At 38.5% G+C, this 15,038-nt stretch overlaps 1 protein-coding gene across 2 annotated transcripts in view; it reads right to left on the reverse strand.

Moving 5' to 3' along the window:
* Positions 1-14,647, reverse strand: part of OR5AN1 (olfactory receptor family 5 subfamily AN member 1) — a 23,917-nt gene extending 9,270 nt beyond the window's left edge. Inside the window, exon 1 of one of the 2 annotated variants that reach the window (XR_001888932.1) lies at positions 14,610-14,647. The gene's annotated coding sequence lies outside the window, so the exon portion shown is untranslated. The remainder of the gene's footprint in view (positions 1-14,609) is intronic. The other variant, XR_001888934.1, reaches the window with a different exon arrangement.
* Positions 14,648-15,038: the final 391 nt, after the last annotated feature.

Raw genomic sequence — 15,038 nt, forward strand, 5'->3', positions numbered from 1 at the left:
CCCCTCCTCTTCCCTGTCCTCCTCTCTCCTCCCCTTCCCTCCCCTCGCCTCTCCTCTCCTCTCTTCTCTGCTCCCCTTTCATGCGCTCTTCTCTTCTCTATTTCTCTCTTTCATTCACTTACTCTCTTTCTGTCTTTGCTCGGATCTAAATATTTTATTTATACATTATGTTATTTTATTTTTATTGGAATATAAATACATGCTTAACAACCAGAAATAAAACAAATGAACAGATTCGGAGTAATGTTAGCAAGATAGTCAATTACAGGTGGCTACTGTTCATCACCCCTATAACAAAGTACCAAAACAACAAGTAGCCACAATTTGACCAGAGTGACTAAAAGAGAATGCTGGAGCACAGCAAGGGAGTGATGGAAATTTTATGGTGCACAGTAACTCAGGATGGCCACCTAGAGCAGGAAGAAACCACCTTGCTTCTGCCATCCATTCCCTCCAGTGGGGATCAGCTTGGAACCAGGAGTGGGTTTCTCCCTGTGAGGAAAAGGTAAGCAGGAGGCCACAGCAGCCCCTGTCACTGTCATGGACACCTACAGTTTTCACTACTTATGAGGCCCACAGACCTCATAGGCCCTGTGCCCAGCTTAGGAGGCTGCCTGGAGTTCCAAAGGCTGCACGACTCCAGAGATGGAGCCCATCTCATATGCACTCTCTGTGGTCCAAGCTGCCACTGTGCAATCTTGAAACTGGAGCTACTCTTCCAGGGGCCCATAGCCACTGTACCCCTTCATCCCTCAGCTTCTGCCATTATTGCATCATGCTCACACACGGCAGTGCACCATTTACCAGCTGAGCTGCTGCAGCTACCTGTCACCTAAGAACAAGCTGCTTAATCTTCCTATGCTCTAAGAACAAGCTGCTGCAGCTTCATACTGTCTGGGAAGAAGCTGACAATCTCCCCCATCTCATTTGCTGCTGCATCTCATCCCTTGGCTACTCAAAGCCTATTCCCAGCAGAGAAGCCACATGCCCCAGGTGCCCCAGTTGATGTGGCATGTTGCCTGCCAGGAACCAGAAGTTCAGGCCCAGTGGAGCAATCACAGGCCTGCACTTCTGCCTAGTGGCTCCTGCTCCTTCAGGAATCTGATCTTCTGCCCCTATAGCAGAGCAACTATACCCCGGCAACTAAGCTCATGTGTTGCCTGTCTCTTGGCGACCCAGAGTCCAGTATAACAGAGCCACCCTGCCTGAGTCAAGACAGAATCCTGTCCTTTGGGGACCAGCAATCCCAGCCCTGTGGATTAGTCACACATCCAGCCCTGTGGGGTCCCAGGCCTAGGGCCCAGTGAAGCAGCCGCCTCCCAGGCACCTGAGCTGATGTGGTGTCCCAGTCTCCAGGGAAACAGAGTCTTGGCTGAGCTGTGACTGCTGCCCTCTGGGTCAAATAGCCACAGATATCCACCTGCCTGAATCTGGATTTCCTTGTAGAATCTGACATGCTGAGGCTCCCTGCCTCTCTAGGGAGTAGGACCATCGTTGCCCTGTTCTCCAAGCCCCAGAGAACAAACCACAGCTCCACCCCATCATTCCTGAGTTCTTGCTGCTGCTGTACCCAGCCTTATGGAGCCTAGGCCACTGCCTTTTCCTACTTCCAGAGTCATCACTACAAGATACCTACTCCCCTGGTGCCCAAGTTGATACCCTGCCCCATTAGTGTGGGGAGTGACAGTTGTGCCCTGCTAGCCAGGGCTTGAGCCTCTGGAACACCCCTTCTTCCTTAGAGCTGTGTCAATGCTGTACCCTGATTCCCAGGATCAGAGTCACAGCTACATCTCTGCTTTTTGGAACTGGGCTATTGGGGAATGCCTCAGTGTCACAGCCCCTAGATTTGTTGGAGAGTTGTGTTTACCTATGTTCCAGAGAGGGAATCTGAGCCCACATTACAGGAGCCACAGTAGTTCAGCAGGACACTGAGCACAGAATTCCAGGTCCACAGCCATTTCAAAACCATTTTGAGCCCTGGAACACAGTTTCACTGAGTCTGCTTGTGACCCATGTCAGACCCAACACCATGTGTGATTCTCTCAGCTAAAGTTCTTCACCATGGGGAAAGTAAGAGCAGGAGGATCCCTAACATCTTTGCCACCAAGAACTCTAATAATCTTCACTGCCAAAACCATTGCTCAAAACACCTGCTCTCTAGGCCTCTGAGGCACCTGCAGTCATTACTGATGTTAACTATAGTTGAAGAAGCTGTACGCAGACTACGCTACTGGGCCTATCCAGAACCAGAGCCAACACACCCTCCAACTGACACCCTAGGACCCATCTTCAGGTGAAACTACATAAACTATAAATTTGGAATAAGTGACTGTACCACCAGATGCTCAGACAACAACGCAGGGACATAGGAAACTTGAAAAAGCGAGGAAACATAACACCACCAAAGTAACATGGTAAAGTTTTGGTAACTGGCTCCAGAGAAATGAAAACTTACGAACTGGCTGAAAGTAAATTTAAAATAGAGATCTTAAGGAAAGTTAGCAAGGTACAGGAGAATACAGATATGTAATTCAATAAAATCAGGAACACAATTTATGATCTAAATGAGAAATTCAATGAAGAGATAGAAATCATTAAGAAAAAAATACAAAACTCTTGGGGCTGAAAAATTGAATGAATACAATTAAAAATACAATTCAGGGCTTCAATAGCATACTTGGCCAAACAAAAAAAATATGTGAAGTTGAAGACAGGTCTTTTGAAATAACCCAATCATGGGGAAAAAAAGAAAAAAAAAAAATGAAGACAGTGAAGACAGCTTACAGGACTGATGGAATATCATCAAGTAAATTTTTTTTTATTATGAAAGGTCCATAAAGAGAAGAGAAAAAGTCACAGAAGCCTTATTTAATAACATAAGTGTTGAAAACTTGCCATTTTAGCTTACGGACACATAGGCAGAAAATGAAAGAATGAAAAAAAGACATTTTATGCAAATAGTAATCTAAAGAGAACAGAAGTGGCTATGCTTACATAAGGTAAAATAAACTTCAAATCAAAAATTGTCACAAGAGATAAAGAAGGTCATTATTTAGTAATTAGGCAGTCAATTCATTGAGGAAACATAATAATTGTAACTATATATGAACCCAACATTGGAGTACCTACATATATAGAGCAAATATTAACAGACATAAAGAAAGAAATGGATAGCAATCCAATAATAGTAGGGAACTCCAATACTCCACTTTCAACAACGGATAGGTCAACCAGACAAAAAATAAACAAGGAAATATTGGACTTGAATTGCGCTTCAGACCAAATGGGTCTAACAGACACATGCAAAACTTTCCATTAAACAGCAGCATAATAAACATTCTCTAGTGCACATGAAACATTCTTCAGGATAGACCAAATGTTAGACCACAAGACAAGTCTTAATAATTTCAATAAGATTGAAATTATATTTAGTATTGTTTCTGACCACAACAGTATGAAACTAGAAATCATTAACGGGAGAAATTTTGGAAAATTCACAAATACATGAAAATTAAGCAACATGATCCCAGACAACCAATAGCTCACAGAAGAAATCAGAAGAGAATTTAATAATTTGAGACAAACAACAATGGAAGTATGACATGACAGAACCTGTGGGATACAGCAAAAACAGTTCTAAGAGAGACGCTTATACCAATAAATGACTACATTAAAAAAGATCCCAAATACATAGCCTGATATTATGCTTCAAGGAACTAAATAAGAGAACAAACTAAAATCAAAGTCAGCAGAAGAAAGGATATAATAAAGATTAGAACAGAAATAAATCAAATAAATAAAAACCAGAAACACCATAGAAAAAAATTGATGAAACAAAGGTTGTTTCATTGACATAAACAAAATTGACAAACCCTTAACTAGATTAACAGAAAAAAAAGAGAAAACTCAAATAAATAAAATCATAAATGAAAATGGAGACATTACATCAGACATCTCAGAAATAAAAGGAACTATTATGAACTATTATGTGCTAACAAGTTGGATAACACTAGAGGAATAAAATCCTGGAAAAGTAAAACTTACCAAGATGGAATCAGGAAGAAATAGAAAGCCTAAACAGTCCAATGACACATAAACTGAAGTAGTAATTAAAAACCCTCCAACAAAGAAAAGCCCAGGTCTAGATGGCTTCATAGCTGAATTCTACCAAACATTCAGAGAAGAATTATTACCAATACTTCTCAAACTCTTCTAAAAAATAAAGCCAGAGAAAATACTTCCAGACACATTTTATGAGGTCAGCATTACCTGGATACATAAGTCAGAAAAAGACACTGCATGAAAAGAAAGCTTTGGCCAAATATCTCAGATGCAAATAGACTTCTGATACAAAAATCCTCAGTGAAATAATAGCAAACTGGAGAGAGGACAAGAAGGCCGATTAGACACAGTCAGGTGGAACAGCTTCCACTGAGAGACCAAGATGACTGGCACACTCCTAACAGATCTTCAGAGGGAAGGCACTGAGAGTGGACAGAGGGAAGACCCAGAAGCTGGCTTGAAGCAGGAGGAAGCTGGGAACCCTGAACCAGGCTACCATGCACCTGGACTTGTTTCTGGCTCCCAGTGATCCAAGCGGAATGGGCAAGTTGAACTGGCGAGGAGCAACCTACTCACACCATGGGCCTTGGGAATCCCAATAGGCGGAGACCCCTTGACCACTACAGATGCTTGAGTTGTCTGTGAGAGATGTTTAGAGAAGTCGTAGGGGCAGCACACCAGCTGAGGCAGAGCCCAGAGGATATAATGTGGAAGCATCTGTAGTGGAGCAGGGTGAGAGAAGCTCATCTCCCTTGGCTGGACTTGCTTCCACAAGAGAATTTAGCACTAGCAGAACTCTTGGATCTGAACTCTGCAGTGTGGTTGTGCCCATTAGGTGGGTCTGGTTTGACCTGAGCACCCTTGGTCTGCTGGCCTCTTGCAGAACCCCTGCCTGGCTTGCAGGGCAGCTTTGGGTGCCCTCGGGGTTCACATTACAGTTCCTGTGCTGGCAGATCATGCTCAACCAAAGGAGAACTCAAGAGAGGCAGCCCCTACTGCCATCTACCAGTCTGCCTGCTCCCTCCCCAAACTGCAGCTTCCCCTGTGCTCATGGCAACCCCCAACATCACTTTTTCAGTGTGGGTGTGCCTAGTGGGTTTTGCCTTCCTTGCCTCACCAGCATGCCACAGCCAATGAGTGTGTACCCCATTGCAGTGTTGCTGCTGTTGCTGCTGACATGTGAGAATGAGGACAGATCCCACTGCCAATGCACTATGAAATGCTTTGGCTGGCACCATACATCAGAGTGTAGTGACCAATAGTCTGGAAGCACATCATTCCCCTCAGCATAGGGGATTCTTAACTTCAAGGAGCCAGAGAACAAAGTCAGGGCCCAATACAAGTTCCCCAGAGTTAGAGCATGCAGTCCAGGAATTGGTAGCTGACTGCTGGCCCACTAAAATCTTCCAAAAATGAAGCCAGTTGGTTGAATCCACCTTATACTACAATGAAACCCTCAAGGCATCAAATAGGATAAAAAAATCAATCCAAAAGTCAGCAACATCAAAGACTGAAGGAACATCAGCCCACAAAGAGGAGAAAGGACAAGCAGAAGACTTCTGACAATTAAAAAGTCTGAGTGCCTCCTCTTCTCCTAATGACCACACCACCTCTCCAGCAAGGCTTATGAACAGGGTTGAGATAGCTGAAATGAATGAACTAGAATTCAAAATACGGATAGGAACAAAGGTCGTTGAGATGCAGGGGTATTTTGAAACCCAAACCAAGGAAGCTAAGAATCACCATAAAATGATGCAAGAGCTAACAGACAAAATAGCCAGCATAGAAAAGCAGGTAATTGACATGATAGAGCTAAGAACACACTACTACAAGAATTTCATAATGCAATCACAAATATTAATATCAGAATAGGTGAAGCAGAAGGAAGAATCTCAGAGCTTGAAGACTGGCTTTCTGAAATAAGACAGTCAGACAAGAATAGAGAAAGCAAAACCTTGAAGAAATACAGGATTATGTAAAGAGACTACATCTATGATTCATTGGTGTCCTTTAAAGAGATGGGGACAGTGTAAGCAAGTTGAAAACATTTCAGGATATAATCTATGATAACTTCCCAAACCTAGCTAGAGAGCCCAACATTGAAATTCAGGAAATGAGAGAACCACAGTAAGATATATAACAAGAAGATCACCTCCAAGACACATAATTATTAGATTTTCCAAGTTCAAAGTGTAAGAAAAAATGTGAAAAGAAAGCTAGAGAGAAAGGTCAGGTTTTCTACAAATGGAAGCCCATCAGACTAACAATGGACCTCTCAGCAGAAACGTTATAAGCCAAAAGATATTAGGGGCCAATATTTAACATTCTTAAAGAAAATAAATTCCAACCCAGAATTTCATATCCAGCCAAACCAAACTTCATAAACAAAAGAGAAATAAGAACCTTTTCAGACAAGCAATGCTGAGGGAATTTGCTACCACCAGACGTACCTTATAAGAGCTCCTGAAGGAAGCACTAAATATGGAAAGGAAAGACCATTACCAGTCACTACAAAAACATACTGAAGTTCACAGACCAGTGACACTGTAAAACAACCACACAACCAAATCAGCATAATAACCAGCTAACAGCACAATGAAAGGATCAAATTCACACATATCAATACTAACTTTGAATGTAGATGGGCTAAATGTCCCAATTAAAAGGCATAGAATGGCAAACTGTATGAAGAATCTAGGTCCATTGGTATGCTATCTTCAAGACACCCATCTCATATACAGTGACACTCATAGGCTCAAAATAAAGGGATGGACAAAAATCTACCAAGCAAATGGAGAACAGAAAAAAGCAGGGGCTGCAGTCCCAGTTTCAGACAAAATAGACTTTAAACTAACAAATATCAAAAAAGACAAAGAAGGACATTACATAATGGTAAAGGGTTCAATTAAACAAGAAGATCTAACAATCTTAAATATATATATATATATAATATATATATGTGTGTATATATATATACACACACACACACACACCCAATAGAGGAGCACCCAGATTCGAAAAGGAAGTTCTTACAGACTGTCAAAGATACTTAGACTCCCAGATAATAATAGTGGGAGACTTTGACATCCCACTAACATTTTACTGAAAGTGTTAGACAGATCATCAAGACAGTAAATTAAAAAAGATACTTAGAATCTGAACTCAGCGCTTCATCAAATGGACCCAATAGTCATCTAGAGAACTCTTGACCCCAAAACAACAGAATGTACATTCTTCTCACCACCAAATGGCACATACTCTAAAATTGACCACAATTGGACACAAAAAATTTCTCAGTAAATGCAAAAGAACTGAAATAATAACAACCACTGCCTCAGATAACAGCACAAATTAGAAATCAAGACTAATAAATTTGCTCAAAATCATAAAATTACTTGGAAATTGAATAACCTTACTCCTGAATGACTTTTGGGTAGATAATGAAATTAAGACAGAAATCAAGAAGTTCTTTGAAAGAAATGCAAAAAAAAAAAAAAAAAAAAAAAAAAAGAAAAGAAAAAAGAACATAACAAACTGGAATCTCAGGGACACAACTATGGCAGCATTAAGAGGAAAATTTATAGCACACAATGCCCAAATAAAAAATTTATAAAGATCTCTATTTAACAAGCCAACATCACAACTAAAAGACCCAGAGAACTAAGAACAAACCAAACCTAAAGCTAGCAGAAGACACGAAATAACCAAAATCAGAGCTGAACAGAAGGAGATTGAGACATGAAAAACCATTCAAAAGATCAATGAATCCAACAGTTTATTTTTTGAAAAAATTAATGAAGTAGATAGACTGCCAGCTACATTAATAAAGAAGAAAATAGAGAAGATCCAAATAAACACAATTAGAAATGACAAAGGGGATATTACCACTGACCCCACAGAAATACAAGTAACCATCAGAGAATATAATGAACACATCTATGCAGATAAACTAGAAAATCTAGAAGAAACTGACACATTCCTGCACACATACACCCTCCCAAGACTGAACCAAGAAGAAACCGAATCCCTAAATAGACCAAGAATGAGCTCTGAAATTGAGTCAGTAATAAATAGTCTACCAACCAAAAAAAAAGCCTAGGACCAGATGGATTCATAGCTGAATTCTACCACATACACAAAGAATAACTGGTACCATTTAGACAGAAACTATGCCAATAAATTGAGGAGGAGGAGCTCCTCCTAAACTCGTTCTATCAGGCCAACATTATCCTGAAACCAAAGCCTGGCAGAGACACAACAAAAGAGAAAACATCAGGCCAACATCCTTGATGAACATGGATTCAAAAATCCTCAACAAAATACTGGCAAACCAAACCCAGGAACACATCAAAAAGCTTATCTACCATGATCAAATAGGCTTTATTCCTGGAATGTAAGCTTGGCTCAACATAGGCTAATCAATAAATGTGACTCATCACAAAAACAGAACTAAAGACAAAGAACACATGATTATCTCAATAGATGCAGAAAAGGCTTTTGATAAAATTCAACATACATTCATGTTAAAAACTCTCAACTAACTCCGTATTGAAGGAACATACCTCAAAATTAAGAAGAGCCATCTATCAAAAATTTACAGCTTGGGTGCAGCACACCAACATGGCACAAGTATATATATGTAACAAACCTGCACATTATGCACATGTACCCTAGAGTTTAAAGTATAATAATAAAAAAAAACTCAATAAATCATTCCTGATATTTTAATGGAGATGAAACAACAACAACAACAACAACAACAACAACAAACAAACAAACAAAAAAAACCCAAAAATTTACAGCTAGCATCATACTGAATGGGCAAAAACTGCAAGTATTCTTCTTGAAAACCTGCACAAGACAAGGAGGCCCTCTCTCACCACTTCTACTCAACATAGTATTGGAAGTCCTGGCCAGAGCAGCCACACAAGAGAAAGAAATAAAGGACATCCAAATAGGAAGAGAGGAAGTCAGAATAGCCATGTTTGCAGATGATGTGATCCTATATCTAGAAAACCCCATAGTCTTTGCTCCAAAGCTTCTTAAGCTGACAAAAAACTTCAGCAAAGTCTCAGGATAAAATCAATGTACAAAATCACTAGCACTTCTATGTAGTAGTAACAATCAGGCCCAGGGAATGCAACCTCATTCACAATTGTTACAAAAAGAATAAAATACCTAGACATACAGCTAATCATGGAGGTGAAAGATCTCTGTAAGAACTATAAAACATTGCTCAAAGAAATCAGAGATGACACAAACAAATGCAAAAAACTTTTCATGCTCATGGATAAGAAGAATCAGTATGATTAAAATGGCATATTGCCCAAAGCAATTTGTAGATTCAATACTATTCCTATAAATTTTCCAATAACATTCTTTACAGAACGAGGAAAAATTACTTTAAAATTTAAATGGAACCAAAAAAGAATGAAGAGCCAAGACAATCCTAAGCAAAATGAACAAAGCTGGAGACATTATGCTTCCTGACTTCAAACTATACTACAGGGCTATGGTAACTAAAACAGCATGGTACTGGTACAAAACAGATACATAGACTAATGGAACAAAATAGAAAACACAGGAAATAAGGCCACACACCTACAACTATATGGTCTTTGACAAAGTTAACAAAAACAAGCAACAGGGAAAGAACTTTCTATTTAATAAATGGTGCTGGAATAACTTGCTAATTACATGCAGAAGATTGAAACTGGACCCCTTCTTTAAATCATATATAAAAATTAACTCAAGATGGATTAAAGACTTGAATGTGAAACCCAAAACTGTAAAAACCCTGGAAGACAACATAGACAATACTATTCTGGACATAGGCATGGGCAAACATTTCATGACAAAGATGCCAAAAGCAATTGGAACAAAAGTAAAAATTGACAAATGGGATCTAATTAAACTAAAGAGCTTTGCATAACAAAAGAAACTATCAACAGAGTAATCTGACAACCTACAGAATGGAAGAAGATATTTGCAAATTGCATCTGACAAAGGTCTAATATTCAGCATCTACAAGAGACTTGTAGATTAACAACTCCATTAAAACTGGGCAAAGCACACGAACACTTTTTGAAAGAATAAATACATGCAGCCAACAATCATATTTTTAAAAGCTCAATATTACTGATCATTAGAGAAATGCAAATTAAAACCACAATGAGATGCAATCTCACACCAGTCAGAATGGTTATTAGTTAAAAAGTCAAAAAATAACAGATGCTAGTGAGGTTTCAGAGAAAAAGGAGTGCTTATACATTGTTTGTGGGAGTGTAAATTAGTTCAACCATTGTGGAAAACAGTGCAGCGATTCCTCAAAGACCTTAAAACAGAACTACCATTCGATCCAACAATCCCATTTGGGAACATACCCAAAGGAATAGAAAACTTTCTATCATAAAGACATATGCATGCATATGTTCATTGCAGCACTATTCACAATAGCAATGATCATCAATGGTAGACTGGATAAAGAAAATGTGATACATATACACCATGTAATACAGCCATAAAAATAATAGGATCATGTTTTTTGTAGGAACATGGATAAAGCTGGAGGTCATTATCCTTAGCAAACTAAAGCAGGAATAGAAAACCAAATACCACATGTTCACACTTCTAAGTGGGAACTCAATGAGAAGAACACATGGACACATAGAGGGGAACAGCAGACACTGGGGCCTACTGGAGGGTGTAGAGTATGGAGGAGAGAGAGGATCAGGAAAAATAACTAATGGGTACTAGGCTTAATACCTGCCTGATGAAATAATCTGTATAACAAACTCTTGTGACATGAGTTTACCTACATAACAAACCTGCACATGTACCCCTGAACTTAAAATAAAAGTTAAAAAAATAAGCAAACTGCATTCAACAGCTTATCAAAAAAGATTATACATCATTACCAAGTGGAATTTATCCCTGGCATGGAAGACTGGTTTAACATATGGAAATCAATCAATGTGATATGTCACATTAAAAAAATGAATGATAAATAGCACATGATTATCTTAGTTGACTCAGGAAAAATACTTGACAAAGTTCAACACCCTTTCTTGATAAAAACTCTTAACAGTTTAGGTATAGCAGGAAAATTTCTCAACATAATAAAAGCCATTTATGCATAATCCACAGCTAATATTATAATCAACAGGGAAAAGCAGAAAGTTTTCCATTAAGATTGAGTACAAGGCAGGGATGCTTATTCTTGCCAAATCTACTCAAAGTGGTGCTTCCAGTACTAGCCAGAGATATCAGAAATAAAATCAATGTACAAAAATCACTAGCATTGCTATATAATAATAACAGTCAGGCCCACGGAATACAACCTCATTCACAATAAAAGGCATCCTAATCAGACAGGTAGAAGTAAAATTATCTCTAATTACAAATGACATAATACTATACGTAGAAAACCCCAGAGTCTGCACAAACCCCGGAGATTGCAGTGTTGGAATTAATAAATGAATTTAGAGAGTTGTAGGATATAAAGTAAACATGCAAAAGTCAGTAGGTATTTTTGTTGTTGTTGTTTGTTTGTTTGTTTGTTTTTTGAGACAGTGTTTCCATCTGTCACCTAGGTGGAGGTTGCTCACTGCATACATGCATGTGTACGTGCAATCATGCAATTTTTTTTTCTGTGTCTGGTTGGGTTAAATTTCTCTCTAAGTGTTTTTTTTAATGTCATAAATGGAATTGTTTTCTTCATTTGCTCACTGCAACCTCCACCTCCCAGGTTCAAGCGATTCTTCTGCCTCAGCCTCCTGAGTATCTGGGACTACAGGTATGTGCCACCATGCCCAGCTAATTTTTGTGTTTTTAGTAGAGACAGGGTTTTACCGTGTTGGCCAGGCTGGTCTGAAACTCCTGTCCTCAGGTGATCTGCCCACCTCGGCCTCCCAAAGTGCTGGGAATACAGATGTGAGCCACCACGCCCAAACCTCAGTAGTATTTTTATACACAAATAATAACCTGGCTGAAAATAAATGAAGAAAACAATTCCATTTATGACATTAAAAAAAACTTAGAAAAATTTAACCAAGCCAGACACAGAAAAAAATCATTGCATGATTGCACATATATATGTATTTTGTGAGAAAAGATCAAATATATAGACATAGAAAATAAAACTGGTTATGAGGGGCAGAGGTAGGTGGAGGGGAGGAGGCAAAATGGAGAGATATAAGCTAAAGGATATGAAGTAGCAGATTATGCAGGATGGAAAGGTTTGGAGATATCATGTACACAGAAGACGACAGTCAGGAAAATTGTATTAGGACTTTGTGTAAAATAAGTAGATTTTAGTTGCTCTTGTACCCAAAATAACTATGCAAAATGATATATGTGTTGATTTACATCACTATATTAACTGTTTTGCTATATATGTATCCTACATCTTATTATAAATCTCAAATATACATATTATAATTTATTTAAAAACAACTAAAAAACCGGTGAAGAAAAGAACAGTCTGTCTGGTTTCCTACGTTCTTGTCATTTCTCTACATATAATATCTATCAGCACATCTGTTATCAAAACATAGGGTTCAATCTACCTAGATTCTATCGCAGAAACTAGATTTTAAATTATATTTTAATATCAGTGACACTGCCTCAGACAAATCACTTGGTGGTAGCTGAACACAATGGCACGAGGAATCCAGGATGCCAGGTTCATACCTCTCTCTACCTATGTATTCTTGTGACCTACAAAACGTCCCTTACATATTTTTACTCATATCTTCCTTTTAATAATATTAATACTTGCCCAAATGGTATTCTTGCAGAGGTAAACATGTTGCTTTTTATCACCCTCTTGAAGGTCTCTTTATCTCTTTGTTTTATAGATCAGTGGCTTTATCATGAAGATAAGGATCACACAGAACACGGACAGCACCTTGTCCTGCTTCATGCAGTGGCTAGAGCTGGGATGCACGTACACAGGCAGGACTGTACCACAGAAGAGGGCGCAGCTGACGGGTGGGAGGCAAAGGTATTAAAGGCCTTGGTAGAACCTGTGGTTGAGAATATTTTCAGAATGAAAGCTGTGACAAAATCATAAGACAAGAGAATATCAAGCTAAAACTGTACCCAACAAAAATAGCTACTGAAAGAAGAATCATCTGGCTGATGAAAGGATTGGAACAAGACAAGGAAATAATCTGAGGTACCTCACAGAAGAAATGTTGAACAATGTTTGGCTCACAGTAGCAAAGATGCAAACAAGAGATTGCTTGAATAGATGGAAAACAGAAAGAAGCAGGAATTGCTCTTTTAATTTCAGTAAAAATAGACTTTAAATCAACAATGATAAGAAAAGTCAAAGAAGGGCATTACATAATGATAAATGGTTCAATGCAAGAAGAAGACCTAAATATTTTAAATATATATACACCCAAGACAGGAGACCCAGCCATCCCATTACTGGGTATATACCCAAAGGATTATAAATCATGCTGCTGTAAAGACACATGCACATGTATGTTTATTGCGACACTATTCACAATAGCAAAGACTTGGAACCAACCCAAATGTCCATCAGTGATAGACTGATTAAGAAAATGTGGCACATATATACCATGAAATACTATGCAGCCATCAAAAAGGATGAATTCATGTTCTTTGTAGGGACATGGATGAAGCTGAAAACCATCATTCTGAGCAAACTATCACAAGGACAGAAAACCAAGCATCACATATTCTCACTCATAGGTGGGAATTGAACAATGAGAACACTTGGACACAGGGTGGGGAACATCACACACTGGGGCCTGTCGTGGGGTAGGGTGGGATAGCATTAGGAGACATACCTAATGTAAATGACGAGTTAATGGGTGCAGCACACCCACATGGCACATGTATACATATGTAACAAACCTGCACGTTGTGCACATATACCCTAGAACTTGAAGTATAATTTAAAAAAAAAATAGGGATTTCAAAAATTACACCAAAATAGAACCTTCTTAAAGCATAAATCTAACAGGACTTATATAACAATCACACAATGAAAAAAAAAAGGTATTCAGGCAACTAATAGCATGATAAATAGAATAATACCTTACATCTCAATGCTAACATTGAATGTAAATGTCCTAAATGTTCCACTTAAAAGATACAGAATGGATAAGAATTCACCAACCAAGTTTCTGAGGTCTTCAGGAGACCTACCTAACACATAAAGACTCACATAAACTTAGGGGAAAATGGTGGAAAAAGATATTCCATGCAAATGGACAGGAATAGTGAGTAGGAGTAGCTATTTTTATATCACCAAAACAAACTTTAAAGTAACAACAGTTAGAAAAGATGAAGAGGGATATTATATAATGATAAAAGGACTAATCCAACAGGAATATATCACAATTCTAAATATATATGCACCTAACACTGAGCTCCCAAATTTATAAAACAATTACTACTAGACCCAATAAATGAGATAGAGAGCAACATGATAACAGTGGGGAACTGTAATACTTCACTGACAGCACTAGACAGGTCAAGACAGAAAGTCAACAAAGAAACAATGAACTTACCCTATACCCTAGAACAAATGAACTTAACAGATATTTACAGAACATTTTACCCAGCAACCACAGAATATACATTCTATTCATCAGCACATGGAACATTCTCCAAGATGGATCATATAATAGGCCACAAAATAAGTCTCAATAAATGTCAGAAAATGGAAATTATATCAAATACGTGTTTGCACCACAGTGGAATAAAATTGGAAATCAGCTCCAGAAGGAACCCTCAAAAGCACACAACTACATATAAATTAAATAATCTACTTCTGAATAATCATTGATCAATAATGAAATCAAGATGGAAATTAAAAAATTATTTGAACTGAATGATAATAGTGACACACCCCGTCAAAACCTGTGGGATACAGCAAAAGCAGTGCTAAGAGGAAAATTCATAGCACTAAATGCCTACATCAAGGAGTCCAAAAGAGC

Source organism: Rhinopithecus bieti, unplaced genomic scaffold (assembly GCF_001698545.2).
Source record: "Rhinopithecus bieti isolate Rb0 unplaced genomic scaffold, ASM169854v2 scaffold_19722, whole genome shotgun sequence".
NCBI classification, from domain to species: domain Eukaryota; kingdom Metazoa; phylum Chordata; class Mammalia; order Primates; family Cercopithecidae; genus Rhinopithecus; species Rhinopithecus bieti.